This window comes from Schistocerca serialis, chromosome 3 (assembly GCF_023864345.2).
Source record: "Schistocerca serialis cubense isolate TAMUIC-IGC-003099 chromosome 3, iqSchSeri2.2, whole genome shotgun sequence".
Lineage (NCBI taxonomy): Eukaryota > Metazoa > Arthropoda > Insecta > Orthoptera > Acrididae > Schistocerca > Schistocerca serialis.
The window spans coordinates 330,499,480-330,518,153 of record NC_064640.1 but is presented as its reverse complement, the minus strand read 5'-3'; positions in this window follow the sequence as shown (position 1 = coordinate 330,518,153).

Sequence of the window (18,674 nt, the reverse complement as noted above, 5' to 3'; positions counted from 1 at the left end):
TATGGAATGTGTAGCACAAAACGAGCAAACCCAGATTATGTACGGGCCATTACTATAAAACATGAGAGGTGCATTGTACAATGCGAATAAAATCAAAATATATACAGAACATTACAATGAAACGAGTAGCATATATGTGCATATGAGAGTCAAATGCGTTACAAACGTAACTAAAAATATGTCTGAGACAAGAATACAATATGTAACAACGAATATCGGAAACAACTCAAAATATACAAAAACATAAGAGTCACGGAAAAATTTAGGACGCTGTGCAACATTATGTATTTTGAAACAGAATTTTAGACGTGTATTATGAAAGTGTAGAACTGTAAAACGTTAAAAAATACAACAAATACAATAAACACTGCCTCACGTAGAGGTTCATACGAGTGCCTGTGTTTGGGGTCCACATGTCATCAGTTTACGATGATTTGTTTTGCGAGGAAGGCACACGGCAATTTACGTGATTTGAAACAACAAATGCACATTGCACAGTTGGCGACGGTGCGTGGAACATTCAGAAACAGTGTTTTTGGAAAAAAGACTCGAGAGGCGAGAATCGCCGTAACGGCTGCATCTCGTGATCACACCGGGGAATCGTTGAAATGCCTCTCCGACAAAGGCATCGTTTTTGCCGTGGCATCTTTTTTGCGTACCCTGAATATGTGTCAGCAAAGAGGTCATGCTCATTTATGCATAGTTGACAGAAGCTGAGGATATGTGTTACAGGCTGTTTTTGCATAATCAAGCAGGTGAATGTGAGTCACAACGCATAATTACTAACACAGGTCTTGCCGGGAGACAATCGTAGTGTTGTAAGATACCTGATGCGCTGACAAACTAGTATTCACATTGTTCATTCTCTTAAGATAAAAGCTAGCCATACTAATTGTAAATCGTGCTACGCCGCTATGCATAACGAGTTACACGAGTGTGTTTGCATCGTGCGGTAAACTGGTTGCGCTAGTGGTTTTGTTTCAACTGCAGTTGAGTAGTGGAAGATAAAGCTTCTGTGCCTTTTGTTGTGACTCAGGAACAATGAAGGGTCTTAGGCACGTGACCTGCCGCCGGCTTCATCTGCATCTACATAGATACTCTGTAAGCCACTGTACGGTGCGTGGCGGAGGGTACCCTGTACCACTACAAGTGAGTTTCTTTCTTGTTCCAATCGCAAATAAAGCGAGGGAAAAACGAGTGTCTATATGCCTCCGTATGAGCCCTAGTTTCTCGTATCTTAGAGGCCCTTATGCCCAATATATGTCGGCGACAGTAGAATCGTTCGCAAGTCAGCTTCAAATGCCGGTTCTCTAAAGTTTCTCACCGGTGTTCTTCGAAAACAATGTCGGCTTCCCTGCAGGGATTCCTATTTCAGTGCCCGAAGCGTGTCCGTAACACTTACGTTCCGCTCGAATCTACCTGTAACGTAAGCCTCTGAATTTTTTCGATGTCTTCCTTCAATCCAAACCGGTACGGACCCCAAAAACTGGAGTAGTACTCAAGAATATGTCACACCAGCGTCCTATACGCGGTTTCCTTTACAGATGAACTACACTTTCCTAAAATTCACCCAATAAACCTAAGTCTACCATTCTCCTTCCTTACCACAGTCCTCACATGTTCGTTCCATGTCATATCGTTTCCTAAACTACGTGCCTGTGTCAAGTAGGACACTACTAATGCTGTATCCGAACATTACGGGACTGTTCTTCCTATTTATCCGCTTTAATTTAAGTTTTTCCACATTTAGAGCTAGCTGTCATTCTCACACCAACAAGAAATTACGTCTGCGTCATCTTGCATCCTCCTACAGTCACTCAACTTCGATACCTTACCTACACCACAGCATCATGAGCAAACAACCGCAGATTTCTGCCCACCCTGTTCGCCATATCATTTATGTATATAGAGAACAACAGCGGTTCTCTGACACTTCTCTGGGACTCTCCTGATGATAAATCGGTTCCCTCGACCATCCTATCTGGCGGGGACGTGTGACGGTCTGCAGTGATGGTCATCACTGCAGGCGGTCCAGTTCAACACGTGTCACTGCCTGCTAACATCAGCTACCCGCCGTCCACGTCGTCAGAACCCGGCAGTATCATAACCCGAGCAGACCCCGCTCTGGCGTGAGCGTGCCAGTTCTTCACTCATTAGGTCGTACTTCTTGCCTCGTGTTCCCACCGCTTATTTATGTGTGTGCGCGTCCTCGTCACGTTCTCGATCTGCACGTAGCCGCGCAGGATTAACCGAGCGGTCTCAGGCGCCGCAGTCATGGACTGTGTGGCTGGTCCCGGCGGAGGTTCGAGTCCTTCCTCGGGCATGGGTGTGTGTGTTTGTCCTTAGGATAATTTAGGTTAGTAGTGTGTAAGCTTAGGGACTGATGACCTTGGCAGTTAAGTCCCATAGGATTTCACACACATTTGAACATTTTTTTTATCTGCACGTGACATAGAAATCCAAAATTGGGACCATGCAGCTGATGGCCTACGATTTATTTTAATCAACACGTCAACTACTCATTCCCTACTGAACTTGAAACTAGAACCATAACAATGCTTCATACAGAAATTTACAACAAGTAGTAAACATTAAAAAGAGTGTTCAAAATGGTTCAAATGGCTCTGAGCACTATGGGACTCAACTGCTGAGGTCATTAGTCCCCTAGAACTTAGAACTAGTTAAACCTAACTAACCTAAGGGCATCACAAACATCCATGCCCGAGGCAGGATTCGAACCTGCGACCGTAGCGGTCTTGCGGTTCCAGACTGCAGCGCCTTTAACCGCACGGCCACTTCGGCCGGCTAAAAAGAGTGTTGCCCAAAATGAGTCATACTAGCATGAAATAACAAACAAGTTATATGGCACTCCTTTTGAGTACCTAATGAACACGTTACTTCCATTTATCTACCAATGGAATTCTTTATGTTCAGTTGTTACATAAAATAACGTCATTTCAATTAAAACAACTGTACAACACAACGGAATTCCTTGTAAAAGTCATACTTTCTAACAGCAGTTTACTCGGACATTTTCTCCGCTCAGGGACTGGTTGATATGTTGTCCTAGTCGTCATCATTTCATCCCCATCGACGCGCAAGTCGCCGAAGCGGCGTCTAATCGAAAGACTTGCACCCGGCGAACGGTCTACCCTACATTTACATTTTTTGTAACAGCTCCTCCATCACCTGATGTCTTCCATTAACTGCTGTGGCCCGTCTCTGCTTTTTTTATAATGTTAATTTCTGACACGCTCTTCCGAAAGGTTCTTTAGAAGCTCTTCTTCGGTATGCTATCAGTGTTATCCATACGTTACTATTTCGTGTCTTGGCTAGGTATGGTGCTGTGATCTAGAAAAATGCGACTTCGGACTAAACTTTGCCCATTTCTCCCTGTGAAATCAGGTCATTTAGCCGCAGTATGCGTCCCTAACTCTTCATTATTGTTTGGTGTCTCAAAAGTCTCTGGTGTGGACGCAGCTAAAAATCGTCCCCAGATTTATGATCCTGGCGTACATTGACGCGGAGAAATCTCCTTCAAATACCACAAATTGTGAAGTAGATCTTATTTACAACGCGGACACACTTACATGGAAATCGAAACATCCTTACTAAACACGTGTTGAAACCGCCGCCTCTTTTCTGTACTGCGCTCTTCTCTCAGAGCAGCTTCCCTTGAGCAGCTCTTCAGAGTGGGATCACTCAACCTTTCATATGCTTCGCTGAAATGCAGTGCGACCGTTATTCGTGCTGCTTTCATCTATGTGGGCGTATGCCTGCGCACACTCCCGCCAAAATAATGTACTGCACGTACTTGACTCTAACTGAAAATGCGCGCATCAAAGCGCCATCGACAATCCTCTCTCCCTCCACAATCATCAAAAATTCATAACTTCATTTTGAATCGTCGCGTTGATTACATGCTCAACATAAACTTCATGGAATCAACCACAATTATTTCTTAAAAGACGACGTCCTAAGATACCTAAAATTCATAATTACACTCAAAAGAGATATATCACCACAATCCACCATTAACATTGTAATCAAAACAAGGACTTGATCAGCACAGACAAAGAGAATCGTTCTAAAAATTCAAACATAAAAACTAGAACCTCGATATAGTTCCCCACACCCAAAGGTTTGTACATCAGTTTGTGAGTTTATGTATGACACTGACGGGTATCGTCAGTTCGTGGCTCTTCGGGCCAGTGATTTGGGGCCCTGATGTCCATTGTCTGCAAACCCTACTTATCCTGGTTGCAACTATGAGGCAGCTCGTCTCTGCAGTCGGAATCTGTCGTCTTATCTCTCATTATAGTTTCGTTGTGCTCTTGTTGGAAGTTGATCGTTGTTGTAATGACATGCGCTGTTCCCACTCTCGTTAATATTCTCCAATCCTAGCAGTAGTGATGTGAGGTCGTCCTGAGTCTCCCCACGGTGACCTACCGAACATACACTATGTGATCAAAAGTACCCGGACACCTGGCTGAAAATGACTTACAAGTTCTTGGCGCCCTCCATCGGTAATGATGGAATTCAATATGGTGTCGTCCACCCTTAGCCTTGATGACAGCTTCCACTCTCGCAGGCATACGTTCAAGCAGGTGCTGGAAGGTTTCTTAGGGAATGGCGGTCGGTGAGGCGGCAGGAAGTCGTATTTCCAAATCATCCCAAAGGTGTTCTATAGGCTTCAAGTCAGGACTCTGTGCAGGCCAGTACATTACAGGGATGTTACTGTCGTGTAGCCACTCCGCCACAGGCCGTGGATTTTGAACAGGTACTCGATCGTGTTGAAAGATGCAATCGCCATCCCCGAATTGCTCTTCAACAGTGGGAAGCAAGAAGGTGCTAAAAGCTTTAATATAGGCCCGTGATGGTATAGTGCCACGCAAAACAACAAGGGGTGCAAGTCCTCTACATGAAAAACACGACCACACCGCAACACCACCGCCTCCGAATTTTACTGTTGGCACTACTCACACGGGCAGATAACGATCGGCGGGCATTCGCCATACCCACATCCTGCCATCGGATGGCCACATTGTGTGCCGTGATTCTTCACTCCACACAACGTTTTTCCTCTGTTCAGTTGTCCAGTGTTTAGGCTCCGTACACGAAGAGAGGCATCGTTTGGCACTTACTGGCGTGATGTGTGGCTTTTGAGCAGCCGCTCGACCATGAAATCCTAGTTTTCGTACCTCCCGCCTAACTGTCATAGTACTTGCAGTGGATCCTGATGCAGTTCGGAATTCCTGTGTGATGTATGGATAGATGTCTGCCTGTTACACATTGCGACCCCTATTCAACTGTCGGCTCTCTCTGTCAGTCAACAGACAAGATCGGCCTGTACGTTTTTGTGCTGTACGTGCCCCTTCACTTTTCCACTTCACTATTACATCGGAAACAGTGGACCTATGGATGTTGAGGAGTGTCCAAATCTCACGTACAGACGTAAGACACAAGTGAAACACAATCACCTGACCACGTTCGAAGTCCGTGAGTTCAGCGGAGCGCCACGTTCTGCTCTCTCAAGATGTCTGATGACTACTGTGGTCGCTTATATGGCGTACCTGGCAGCACAATGCACCTAATATGAAAAACGTATATTTTTTGGGGTGTCCAGATACTTTTGATCACATAGTGTAGCTGATACAACTGCAGCATTTGACGTAACACATGTTAATCAAGTCCTTCACTGCAAACTTCTGATCTAAGAACTGTTTTTTATTTCACCATTCTCTAGAAAAGCGTGACGGGATTCCACATTCCCGAATTAGCAAAGCTCTTTCCTAAAATCAGTTCTTCATTCACAGGAGGCTGAGAGCCCTTTGACCAGTAGGTTGCTAGGGATTCGTCTCTGAATTCTCTGTAGGAGCTACAGGTTTGCTGTCTTCATTTTATTTTGGACTTCCCCCTCGATGTAACTGCAGATAATATCTAACCCATACCGCACAGGCGACGTAGAAGGCACGGAATAATCGAACTGTTCTACCAAACCTTCGGGCGAAGATTTCTTTTATGTTCACGGAAAAGTAGAGTTTTCCGCAGTTAAAAAAGTAATGGTAAGATACTCCTTTTCTTGTTGACCTCTAGGTCTCACGGGAAGTCCAGCGCGGCACGAAGTATTCTCCACTCAGATCGCAGCGGAACATTCCTACTGCTCTCCAGAAACTAATCTGGGCTATTGCTGCCAAATGTGGGTGGTAAATGATCATCTATCGCTCTGGCGTCTCCTTGCGCGCCATACGCCTGTGGTATCTTTACGCGTAAGCTACTCAATTCCCGAGACAACGTTTGTTCTCTCTGATTTCATACTTTATTTCACTTTTCCTGAGTCTCTTTTAATCTGATGAGTTCCTATATCTCCTCCGAGGAAACTGCCAGCGGAAAAGAGGCCTTATCCTAGCTAATGTCCACATTAGACACTGCTTTTGTAAGTCGATTTTTTATTTGTGTAGGAATTCCCACAATTACTTCCTCTATCTATTTTACACGTGAGTCGTAGCTAAGCAACGCCGCCGAAACTTGTTTGTTTGTTTCCAACAAATTGCTCTGGAACATGTCGTTATTTTCTTTGAGTTCCTCAATCTCTTTCGTATTCTGCTTAACTATTGTCAAGAGTGCCGCGCCGGCAGTGTTGGCCGAGCGGATCTAGGCGCTACAGTCTGGAACCGCGCGACCACTACGGCCGCAGGTTCGAATCCTGCCTCGGGCATGGATGTGTGTGATGTCCTTAGGTTAGTTAGGTTTATGTAGTTCTAAGTTCTACGGGACTGATGACCACAGCAGTTAAGTCCCACAGTGCTCAGAGCCATTTGAACCATTTCAGAGTGCCGCTACTGTGGCCCCGTATTTCTGCTCTATTTCCTTCGACAGTTTCTCCCGGTATTTCTTAAACGCCTCTCTCTCTCTCTCTCTCTCTCTCTCTCTCTCTCTCTCTCTCTCTTTCACTCTCTTTCTGCAGCTGCATCCTTGAGTGATCGGAGCGTACGCATTGTGTTCTCTAATCCTTATGTTGTATCTGCCGCGGGAGTGAGTATCCACGCTGGCTGATGCAATTGAGCTATCGCACTCTGTGCCGTCTGTTCCGCCTAATCAATCATTTCCTGCTGACTGACGTCTACTGTGGCTACTTGCTCTGCTCCTGTACCAAGAAGGGTCTCTTTTATGGACGCGTTCTCTTCCCCCTGAAACTGTTCATCTTCAGCACGCATTCAGTTTTCCTCAACGGCCCGTTTTGGCTCCGCTTTCACCAATGCTGCAGTTTCCATTTCTTCCCCTCCATCTCATTTGGCTACTATTCTCATTACCAGAAGTGATACCTTCCTAACCATAAGGCGTTCCATGTACTGAATACACTCATGTTCCGTTTAATAGCAACTCCGAAAATTGCGCCAACAAAAATTAATTTACGTGTGGACAGGAACCACAGGTTGCAAAGCAATGCAAAATCCGTATAGCACTGCACTATAGCTAATCATCTGTGTGCTTCAGTTCATTATTCCACGGAAATAAGATTCTGCCTGCCGATCAAAAGAAAACAAATTCGCATCCCATATCTTGATGGAAAACGACTGGCAGCGTTGCCAAGTATGCAGGAGTGGTCGTATTCGGAAATACTAGCGGCAATTTGCTACGAACCTCCGTGGATAAGTAAATGAATCCAGTTGCCAGTACTATCGTCGCAGATCAGTAAGTGGCAGCATATCCCCATGGCACACTAAGAGTTATTATAACCATGGCACTCACAAGAAGATTTTATTTAAATCCTGAATTCATCAGTGGGCCTCAGTTAAGTGTTTATGGTTGGATAGCGTTGGCAATTTAATTATAGCTGTGATGTATGTCTTGAATAATCGAGTTTGATCTTCCATAATACATATTTATTGTCCATGAATAACACATAACAGTTACATTTTTTTAAATACTGACTTAATAACACAAATCAACGATCGAATTATGTAGAAAAACAGACTAGTGTCTCCACCAGCGCATTTCTGGAATATACTGGCTGAATTAATGTCTACGTCTCTACGAACACAAGGAGAAGGAAGGCACCATATCAGCATGAACTCCGAGAAATTATTAATAATTTTAAAGGTGATACATGAGTGGTGGTTAGTTACAATTTTCCCCTGAATGTAATATGACAAGAAAAGAAAAAAGTATGCAATCAGTTGCGTGAAGCGCATGTTACGGAAAGAGACTGGCGGTTGGTGGGATACAGCGGGCTCGATGCCACTCCTTCATTGGGGGGACAGTTAGACCATTTCGGTGATTGGCCGAATGAAGCGCGCCAAGCGGAGATACCGTGGTTTGAAGGGAACTGAGGAGTTTTTCTGGAGGAAGACTCTAGAAGATGGATGGAGACTCCGCGGACTTTGCCTTATCCCAAGTCTTCAGAGTTTGATTTATCAGTTCTCGAGGCCTAGATATGTTTCTCGCAATTGTGTCTGGGATTGTGGATACACTCTGCAGCTACAAAAGCCTGCTCCTCGCCAGTCTATATTAGCGCTTGCAGCAACACAACGTACTGCGAAATCGCGCAGATTCATTGCAGACATGGTAACCCAGCATAACAATCCGATCGATCGATTACAGGAATTTCAGCTGCTCGACGAGAGAGTTGAATGGCACAACTTATGTAAATCACTATATGAATGAGAATAACGTGAGAAGACAGCCTGGCACAGTCCAACGTCTCACAACTTTATCATGATAAGTCATGTACACAGCGCTGCTGATGAAGTCAAGTTACCCTGTCACTAATAGTTGAAGTTCTTTAAATAAACCAGCACTGCTGCTCCAAATTTCGCACTGATGCATCTGTTGGTTATGTTCCGCAGATTGCACATCCACTGTCATCCAGATGCTCCTAATACTGTAACATAAAAGAAGAGGACCGAGCGGGGTGGCGCAGTGGTTAGACACTGGACTCGCATTAGGGAGGACGACGGTTCAATCCCGCGTCCGGCCATCCTGATTTAGGTTTTCCGTGATTTCCCTAAATCACTCCAGGCAAATGCCGGGATGGTTCCTCTGAAAGGGCACGGCCGACTTCCTTCCCAATCCATCCCTAATCCGATGAGACCGATGACCACGCTGTCTGGTCTCCTTCCCCAAAACCAACCCCCCAACTCCAAAAGAAGAGGAATCGCTGTTTTCTTGAATTATAGAAATTTGATAATTGATGAACAAAACAAAAATTTTATTAGTGGTACTAGTAGCGCGCATTGGACTTCCATTTTTGTATTTCGATTATGCAACACACAGGACAGCAGCAGCAGCAACCACAATGAGTACCGTAGAACCATCTGGAATGGACCTGGAGATCTAGATTCCATCGCTACGTCCACTTTCGAAATTCGCGTGTTTATGCCTACTTAATTAGTTACTAGCTGCCGTTGCTGACTTCTAGCTGACTGATAAGATCTTCCATTTGACCTCGCAAGGCAGCGTGGAACATTTGTGTCCCTGATGATTTATAAGCAAAAATAGTAAGAAAAGTAATGTGTCTAACTTTGATCTGCTTAGCCCTTTTAAGCTGTACTGAAATACAAAATAATCGTATTTCTATAATATAATTTTCAGCTCAACAAAATATTACAACTGAAATAAGTTTTCCATGTTATTGAAACTTGTCACAAGCTGAAACAGTATTCCAGTATAGAGACGACCAGACATCTCACAAGGTGCAACACCTGCACTGGCTACGGCGTTATTTTGTACTTGCGCGAAATCCGTTGTTATCTTGCCGAGATTTTTATACTTTTTTGTCCGTCTTCTCTGTAATGTAGCAGGTGATAGACATGTATTCTAAATATCAAGACTTTGCTAAAGCACCTAAAGATATAAAGTGAAATGCGTTATTGATAAGCAACACTAAAGAGAAGTATGGAATTCCATGAACTACCTTGAGAGACCATGTAATGGGAAGGCATGAAGCAAAGCACGAAAAAGAAACTGTTTCATGTAGAGGAAGAAAAAATCATTGAAGAATATCTGGTTACTGTTCCTGGGTGGGACTTCTCATTCTCGGAATTAAACGTTCGGTTATAAGCAAAACATTATCGTGACAAAAGTGGCTGTAATGAAAAGGTGTTCAAAAACAATTTCCCCAGAGAAGCGTGGGTAGACGGTTTTATTAGTCAACACACCATGCTGTCAACGAGAATTTCAAGAAATATCCCTGCTGAGAGAGAAAAGGTACCGTAGTTTTGAATAGTTAGTGACACAATTGATTTTATGTTGTTTTCTAATTTGTAGAGGAATTTTTTATTTTCTCAGTTCGAAATTATTATTATTTGCTATAACTGTTTCAGATTGATGTTGACATTAAGGACTATTTTGCAATCCTTGAAATGACTCTAGACGGCCTCAGCCCTTCTGACATCCGAAATTACGATGAAACCAATTTAGCTGATGAACCTGGTCGAAATGAGTGTATTTACAAACGCAGAACCAAGTACCAGGAGCTAATAATGAACTCCTCTAAAGACGGCCGGTGTGGCCGAGCGGTTCTAGGCGCTACAGTCTGGAACCGCGCGACCGCTACGGTCGCAGGTTCGAATCCTGCCTCGGACATGGATGTGTGTGATGTTCTTAGGTTAGTTAGGTTTAAGTAGTTCTAAGTTCTAGGGGACTGATGACCTCAGAAGTTAAGTCCATAGCGCTCAGAGCCATTTGAACCATTTGAACTCCTCTAAATCAGCGACCACTATGATGTTTGCTGGTACTGCCAACGACAAACTCCTGCCTGGAATATCGATGTAAATCTGAACGTATGTGGGTTACTTGACCACAAGGAGAACTCCCAGAAACAAGGTATAACAGGTCGAAGTCTGGGTGGTTCAACCTGTCACACCATTTTTCATCCGACGTGCTAAAAATGTGTAAGGAGCACAAAATTAAATTCACTGATTGCCCTCTGAATACCACACATGTGTTACAACCTCAAGACATGTCATTTTACACACCGCTTAAAATGGCAAGAATATCAGAACTGATAAAATAGCGCCACGAAACAGAGAGAGGACTGATTTCAGTTCCAAGGAAAATTTTCTCTGCTCTTCGTAATGAGCTGATGGAGAGCACCAATCCTCATGCAGCTATCAACCTAAAGTCTGGATTCCAGGCTTGGAAAATTTCTCCATTCGAGCCACATAAAGTCTTTAATAAACCACCATTATCACAATCTGGTACGGCATAGCCTCCAGAATCTCAGTCCACACTGGCAGTGGTGGGAAAACAGTCATAAAAATACTCCAGGGCATGAAATACGAAAAATCACGAGGAGCAAAAATGAAAAGAATATTAGAAACTGAGTCAGGAAAAAGTGTTGTCAGTACCAGTACTGAAGGCAGATCATCTCAGCCAAACGAAAAAGTCTGTCATTCTGTGTCAGCTGAGAAACTAAGCAAAAGAGAAGACAGGAGAAATAACACGAAAAGAAAACAGCGCCTCCCGATTCATGTGACAGAGATGAAGACACAACCTATTTCATTAAAGGTTCGTCGAGTGAATGGGTTGATGAGGAAGAAAACAACGATGACAATGTCAATGACCCTAACCGAGGGGATTGACTTTTAGTGAAGTTTACAATTAATATACCGCTAGATTTTATGTTGGTTGCATTGAGGAAGTAGTTCCTGGAGAAGGGCTTGAAGGTCGTCACATTAGAAACTGCATTGGATGCCATTTCAGATATCTTGGGACGAAGTATGTGAGCCTTGCTGACTATGACCACAAAGAAAAAAATCTAAGTGCTCCTGTTTCCATGGAGGAACGGGGAGTTTTAAAATTTGCTGTAAATATCCAGGGCTATGACATTAAATAGGCACTTACAAAGATGTGAAAAACATTTACTACATTTGTTAAAGTTATTGTACGTTAACCGGGAACCTAGAAACGACAGAGAGACTCCGTCCCCGCCGCAGTCCACTTCACCCCTCTGTCGCCCCACACCGAAACCACGGGTACTGTGCGGTTCGGCACCCGGTGGACCTCCCAGGGAACGTCTCACACCAGACGAGTGTAAACCCTATCTTTGCGTGGTAGAGTAATGGTGGTGTACGCTTACGTGGAGAACTTGTTTGAGCAGCAATCGCCGACATAGTGTAACTGAGGCGGAATAAGGGGAGCCAGCCCGCAATCGCCGAGGCAGATGGAAAACCGCCTAAAAACCATCCACAGACTGTCCGGTTTACCGGACCTCAACACAAATCCCCCGGGCGGATTCGTGCCGGGGACCAGGCGCTCCTTCCCGACCAGAAAGCCGTGCGTTGGACCGCACGGTCAACCGGGCGGGCAAGTTATTGTATTAGTTAGTTCATTAATAGTTGTGATAATGTTGAGTGTAGGTTGACGTAATTTTGTGTCTGGGACTTAATTAAATATTTTCCATTAAGTTGATGAGAATGAACCTGTATAATGGATGCAGTTGACAAAAGCTGTTAAAGTCCACATTTTCCACCCTAAAATTTGTTTTAAAAATTAAAATATAACTAAATAACAAAATAATGTATTAGGATCTCTGATATCAAACAGAATGAGTGCGAACGTTCATTTACGTGTACTTTTACTACGGTGGTCGATTTATCACCAAGTATTGGCTATCAGAGTCGACTGGCGCTTAAAATGTGTTTACCTCAGTGACCGTGGACGTTAATAGAAGTAAAATAACAGGAAACGACCCCTTACTTGTGAGCTATAAGATACTCTTCTCAGTGAAAATGCTGATCGCTTTGTCTGTGAAGTAGTGACAAAATACGATAAAAAGCCGGTTGGCGGTAACTTCTGCTAATATTTGCCACGTTTTCATACCTATTTTCCTGCTGAGTCAGTAACTGTTGACGTGTTCCGAAGAGTTGCCATTTACGGCGAGAAGTAGAAAGTTGTTACTTCATCCTCGTGGGATCTTGTGAACGCCGCGACCAATTGACCAATTGGTCAATAACTGAACAAGCCACAAATACTTTTAAAATGCATTATGTCGATGCCATAACAGGTTTTGGGCTATAATGCTTATCTTCGGATGACTAACATTTCCTGTCACGTTGATATTTTGACCAGCAGCCTGTCGTCTGCTTCTGCACTTCTAAAGGACTTTTGAATATTTAGAGCCACTTTTTATGTTGTTTCATTACTGAAATATACTAATGCGCCTCCAATTAGTTAGATATAAGGTGAAACAATTGTATAGAATTACGTATTTTCCAGCGTACGGCGATTTGTTTTGTTGTGGTTCTTACAGTTTTCCAGAATGATGTATATGCTGATTTATTGCAAACATCACCCATTTTCCTTCTCAAATTACTGTGGCACACTTCATAGCATTCTTAGCGTCAGTGTGAGCTTCTCACATACGCTTAAACCACACTTTTGGTTTACAATACAGAGAGTATTCATTAAGCAAATATGTAAAGATATAATTCATCCCTGTTGATGTAAACTAAGCAAGGAACGTATATGGGATGTGCAGCACGACAGTAACAAAAAAATGCTTGTAGTATAAGAATGAACTTACTAACAAAGGACTACAGGACAAGTGGTTTTTAGCAAGTTTTATTTCTCCAACAACTAACAGTGGGAATTTTAAGGTAATATAAAAAAGGCCATCAGATTTTCTACTACAAATTAGACACATATGCTCGCACATTGAAATACACAGAACTTTTGAAGATCATTAGAGTTTATACGTTAGTTGAAGGCAATACTAAATTATAAAGGTGAAGGGTGGCACGAGGGCAACACATTCGCTCAGCATTAGAGTTAACACTTACGTGACTTAATACTGGCATCACAAACAAATTAGTTCAGAAATAAATAGTGGCAAGGTACATTGTATGATTGGAACATACCAGGTCATGTCTGTATATTGGGACTCTGTTTGAGAGCATTGTTTAAGTCGCGCGCGCAGCGAGTGCTGGCGAGTTGGTGCTACCAGGCGGTTGAGCGGTGGCCGGGCGACGCTGGCAGTGCTCGCCTCCGCTGGGGGCAGGTTGACTGGTCATTGGGTTTCTCGCGGGCTGGTCGTCACGTCAGTTTGCAGTAGCCGTCAAAACTTTCAATTTACTTTTTACTTCTTTGCGCATATGCAGCGCCAACTGTGTTGAACAGAGGGCCGCACGACGTGTCACATGAAATATAGTTTGATTACGAATCCAATGATATAAAGATATGATCTGGAAATGACATGTGGAAGGAGATACGGAGGCAAATATATGTCAGTAAAATTAATACACTAAGTAATTATTATTGATTTTTAAAATATTTACCTCACCAAATAGATCGAGCACTCAGTTTGCAGGTATGAGTAAGACACATCGAAGTATCTACCAACACGATCATTAACTTTCATTATTAAGCTGTGAGAGCAATTGTAATTGGAAAATTAAATGGAATCAGCCTGTCGTGTGAATGAAAACAGATACACTGACAGCATGGCGTTATCTGTTGGCGGCGAGTAAAACTCACTAAACGCATCATGTAGATGTTAAGATATATTATTTTATTCCCATTCTTATTGTTTTATGCTAAATTTGCATAGATTTGCCAAAAATCCGAAATTCTTCAATAATACACGAACCCTAATGACAGCAGAGGAAAGAGGATACAGAATTCTGTAAAAATGAAGTGGTATTCATATTTGTATCATAAATAGTAAAGGTACCACGAGAATAAGCAATTCTCACCATTGCAAGTACAAATTGTAAATATTTAAACTTTGATTTGAGGGTAAAAGTATAGGACCCGGAAATTATTAAACACACGTTTATAGTGTGAAGTTGTAGTGCACTGCTAATTGTGAAAACGTAATTTTGATCAAACTTTTGTATAAAAAGTTCTTTAAAAGGACTGGTGATCACAAGAAATCCTTATGTGATGTGAGTGGGCGAACTTTTCGCGGATAGAGGTGAGGAGAGTTGGACAAGGGCGACATTTCTGTGGTGGGAATGAGCGAGCCATTATAAGATCGATGACCAAGTTCCTCGAACACTCGACATGTCGTGCAGTTTCCGAAATGCTCAGGCCGAGCCTCTGGGCCATCAAATCCTTCCCTTGCTCAAACTCATATACTAGGTGATTATAATTAAAGTTAATTTTTCAAACCGCTGTAGAAATAACACCACTGGTCAGAATGACGTCAAATTGCAACGGAGTATTATCGGGGAAGGGGGAAAATGTATTGCAGAAGAAAAATAAATAGTTACAAAATGCAGCAATAGATGGAGCTGTAAGCATCATAATTTAACAGCGGTCGACTACAAATGAATAATACAACAATGCCTAAGGTGTATGTTTGACGTTAAACAAACTGTTCTTCTCACTGAGCATGGGTGTACATGTGTGATACTGTTAGTTACGTAAGCGCATCCACCATGGCAAGGTCATATTTCATCGGGTGGGAAAAAAGCGGTTTCTAAGTGTCCTGAGGCCAAAAACCGCATAAAAAGCATCATTCACATCGGTTTTTAATTGTCCTGAGGTTAAAAACTGCCTAAAAACATGACTCCCATCGGTTTTTAATTGTCCTGAGGACAAAAAACGCATGAAAAGCTTCGATCACATCGGTTTTTAATTGCCCTGCGGCCAAGAACCGCATAAAAAGCACCAATCAAAATCAAATCGGTTTCTTAATTTCCGTGTGACTCTCGCAAAACATGTTCAGTATGCTGTCCACCGTTTTCTACAACACGTTGAAACCAAGAAACAGCATGCACCACAACTGATCGAAGTTTTTCCGGAGACACGTTCAGAATGTGTTGCACAGTGCGGCTTTTAATGCAGCTAAATTTGCAATAAGAACGCTGAACACCATATCTTTCGCTTAGCCCCACAGCCAGAAGTCACACAGATTAAGATCAGGTGATCGGGACGCTCAGGCTGTAGGGAAATGGTGGCTGATAATTCTAGCATTTCCGAAATAGCGCTTCAGCAGCTGCTTAACTGGATTTGCAATATGCGGATGTGCGTCATCTTGCATAAAAATGATCCCATCCACAAAGCCACGCTGTTGGAGAGCTGGAATGACGTGGTGGCACAAAAGACACTCATAGCGCTTACCAGTGACCGAACAGGTAACAGGATTGGAAGCACCTGTCTCTTCGAAAATATATGGCCCTATGATAAATAATGCTGGAAACCTGCACCACACAATGACATTTTCAGGATGAAGTGGTACTGGTTGATTTGCATGTGGATTTCCCGTTGCCCATATTCGACAATTCTGTGTGTTAACATATCCTGTCAGATGGAAGTGGGCTTCGTCTGTCCACGAAATCTTCCATGGCCAATCAGTGTCCACTTCCGTGCCAGCAAGAAATTGTAAAGCAAAGGTTCCTCTCGCTGGCAGATCAACAGGAAGCAACTCGTGCACACGAGTAATTTTGAATGGATAGCAAAGAAGGATGTTTCGTAGGATTTTACGCACCGTGCTCATGGGTATGTCCAGTGTTCGGGCAATTCTCCGTGCAATACACGTTTGCACTCCACCACTAGTCTCCTCCTGCATTGCTGTGACCACTGCTTCCACTGACGTCGAATCAATTCGTTTCCCCCCTCTACCAGGTTGCGCATGAAAAGAACCTATCTTTTCGAATTTCCGAATCATTTACTCCAGACCTACGGTAGTCATCAGACCAACGCCTTTTTTCAAACCTTCCAGTGCCCCGAATTTTTGCAGAGCGACGTGTGCACAATCATCATTCTTGTAATGCAGCTCTACAAGCAGAGCGCGATCCTGCATTGATACAGCCATGGCGAACGTCGCAGACGCGAAAGGAGGAAGAGCCGTATACCCGGTGTGTTTATAGCAACTTCAGGGGGTCGTGCGCATGACAGGTATTGTCATACACGTATTCTGACACATGCAGCGCCATTTATTGATCAATTTTCACACTATTATTTTTCTTCTGCCATACGTTATCCCCCCTTCTCCGATAATATTCCGTTGCAATTTGACGTCATTCTGACCTGTGGTGTTCATTTATAATCACCCTGTAGAACGCGCGCCCTCCCTATTGTAAACACGGACTGCACGCTCATTAGTACCAGCTGTACCGTGCGTCTGTCTGACTAGCAGTCATTCCGCACCAGGTGACGCTGCTATCTCCTGGGCGGGTTTATATTGATAGTAGGTCGGTGATCATAATATTCAGGCTGTTCAGCGTAATTGGTAAGAACTGGTCCAGCAGTTATGTGTTTCAAATATCTCGCATTCCGTGGAACTCAAAAATATTCCGGCGCTGTTGGGACTCTGATTAATTTTGCACAGTGTTCGACTTAGTCTCAAATAGGTAGTGGGACATGGAAATATTCTGGCACAGTTTGGACTGTGATCATTTTGCACTGTGTGTCACTGACAGTGTTGTGGGGACTGAAGTCAAATTTCTTAACTGACCGGCATTGGACTGTGAATCACTGTGTCGATTAGCCAGTTTAGTGGTGAGGGTATGTCAGTGAATTTACGGCAGTGGGGTTGGGTTGTTTTGGGGAAGGAGACCAGACAGCGAGGTCATCGGTCTCATCGGATTAGGGAAAGACGGGGAAGGAAGTCGACCGTGCCCTTTGAAAGGAACCATCCCGGCATTTGCCTGGAGCGATTTAGGGAAATCACGGAAAACCTAATCAGGATGTCCGGACGCAGCTTTAAGGCAGTAACACGATCTGGTGCTTTCCAGCCACTTTATTGATTTATCAAATTTATGGTGTAATGTTATCCACTACTAGGGGCTCGAGTAATTTTATTAATTCAACATAATAACTTGTGTCATCAGGTTAGTGGATAATTAATTATACACTAAACCATATGCCAGAACTTAGACCATTTGTAGTTCGATAAATGATTTATAACAGCGACTACATTCAGCCTAGCAGATCTTGGAGTTACGACTATTCGACAGTAAATATTTTACAGTTCTATTCAAGTTTAGAGAGTCGCAATTTAGGAGAAAGAAGTTGGCCTCTAGACTAACGTAGAGAGAGAGAGAGAGAGAGAGAGAGAGAGAGAGAGAGAGAGAGAAAGACTGAGTCTGTTTTTGGTTTTCTGTTATTAAATTAAAAAGTACCTCGCTTCCTGCTTTAGTAAGTGTTAAAATTAAACGATTTGTTGTTAGCCTACCCTGTGCTGATTCTCGTGACTGTTATCTTACTTCTACAGGAGTCGTTAAGATGTTACCTAGTTCAGGAGCTTTTCTATTGCACTGAAGATGTTATTATACAAATTTCTGTCTGCTGGGGGTCCATGTTGTGTTTATTAGGCAGAAATTGTCTGTTAGCTAACAAACAAACAGTTATTACCCCATCACCCACAAACAATTTCTCTATAATTTCTTCAGGTTGTTCACACAAATTAGACACAGCGTAGACATCCAAAAGTCAGAAATCTTTGCGAGAATTTCCTCACTGCAATAGGAAAACACCCGCATTAATTACCACCCTAAAGACTGCTATAGCAGAAAAGGAACCGACATCAAAATCGACTCACTGAGAGTAGGCTAATAACAAATCTTTTAACTTTCAACCCTACCTAAAACGTGCTAAAAGGAAACTTCCGTTGATTTACTTTTGAAGTAACCTGTTTATGATGTCAGTATAAAGCTACATAAATCCCAACAAACGATGACTAAATATGTTGCCCTCATTCCACCCTTAATCTTTTTAATTTTTGC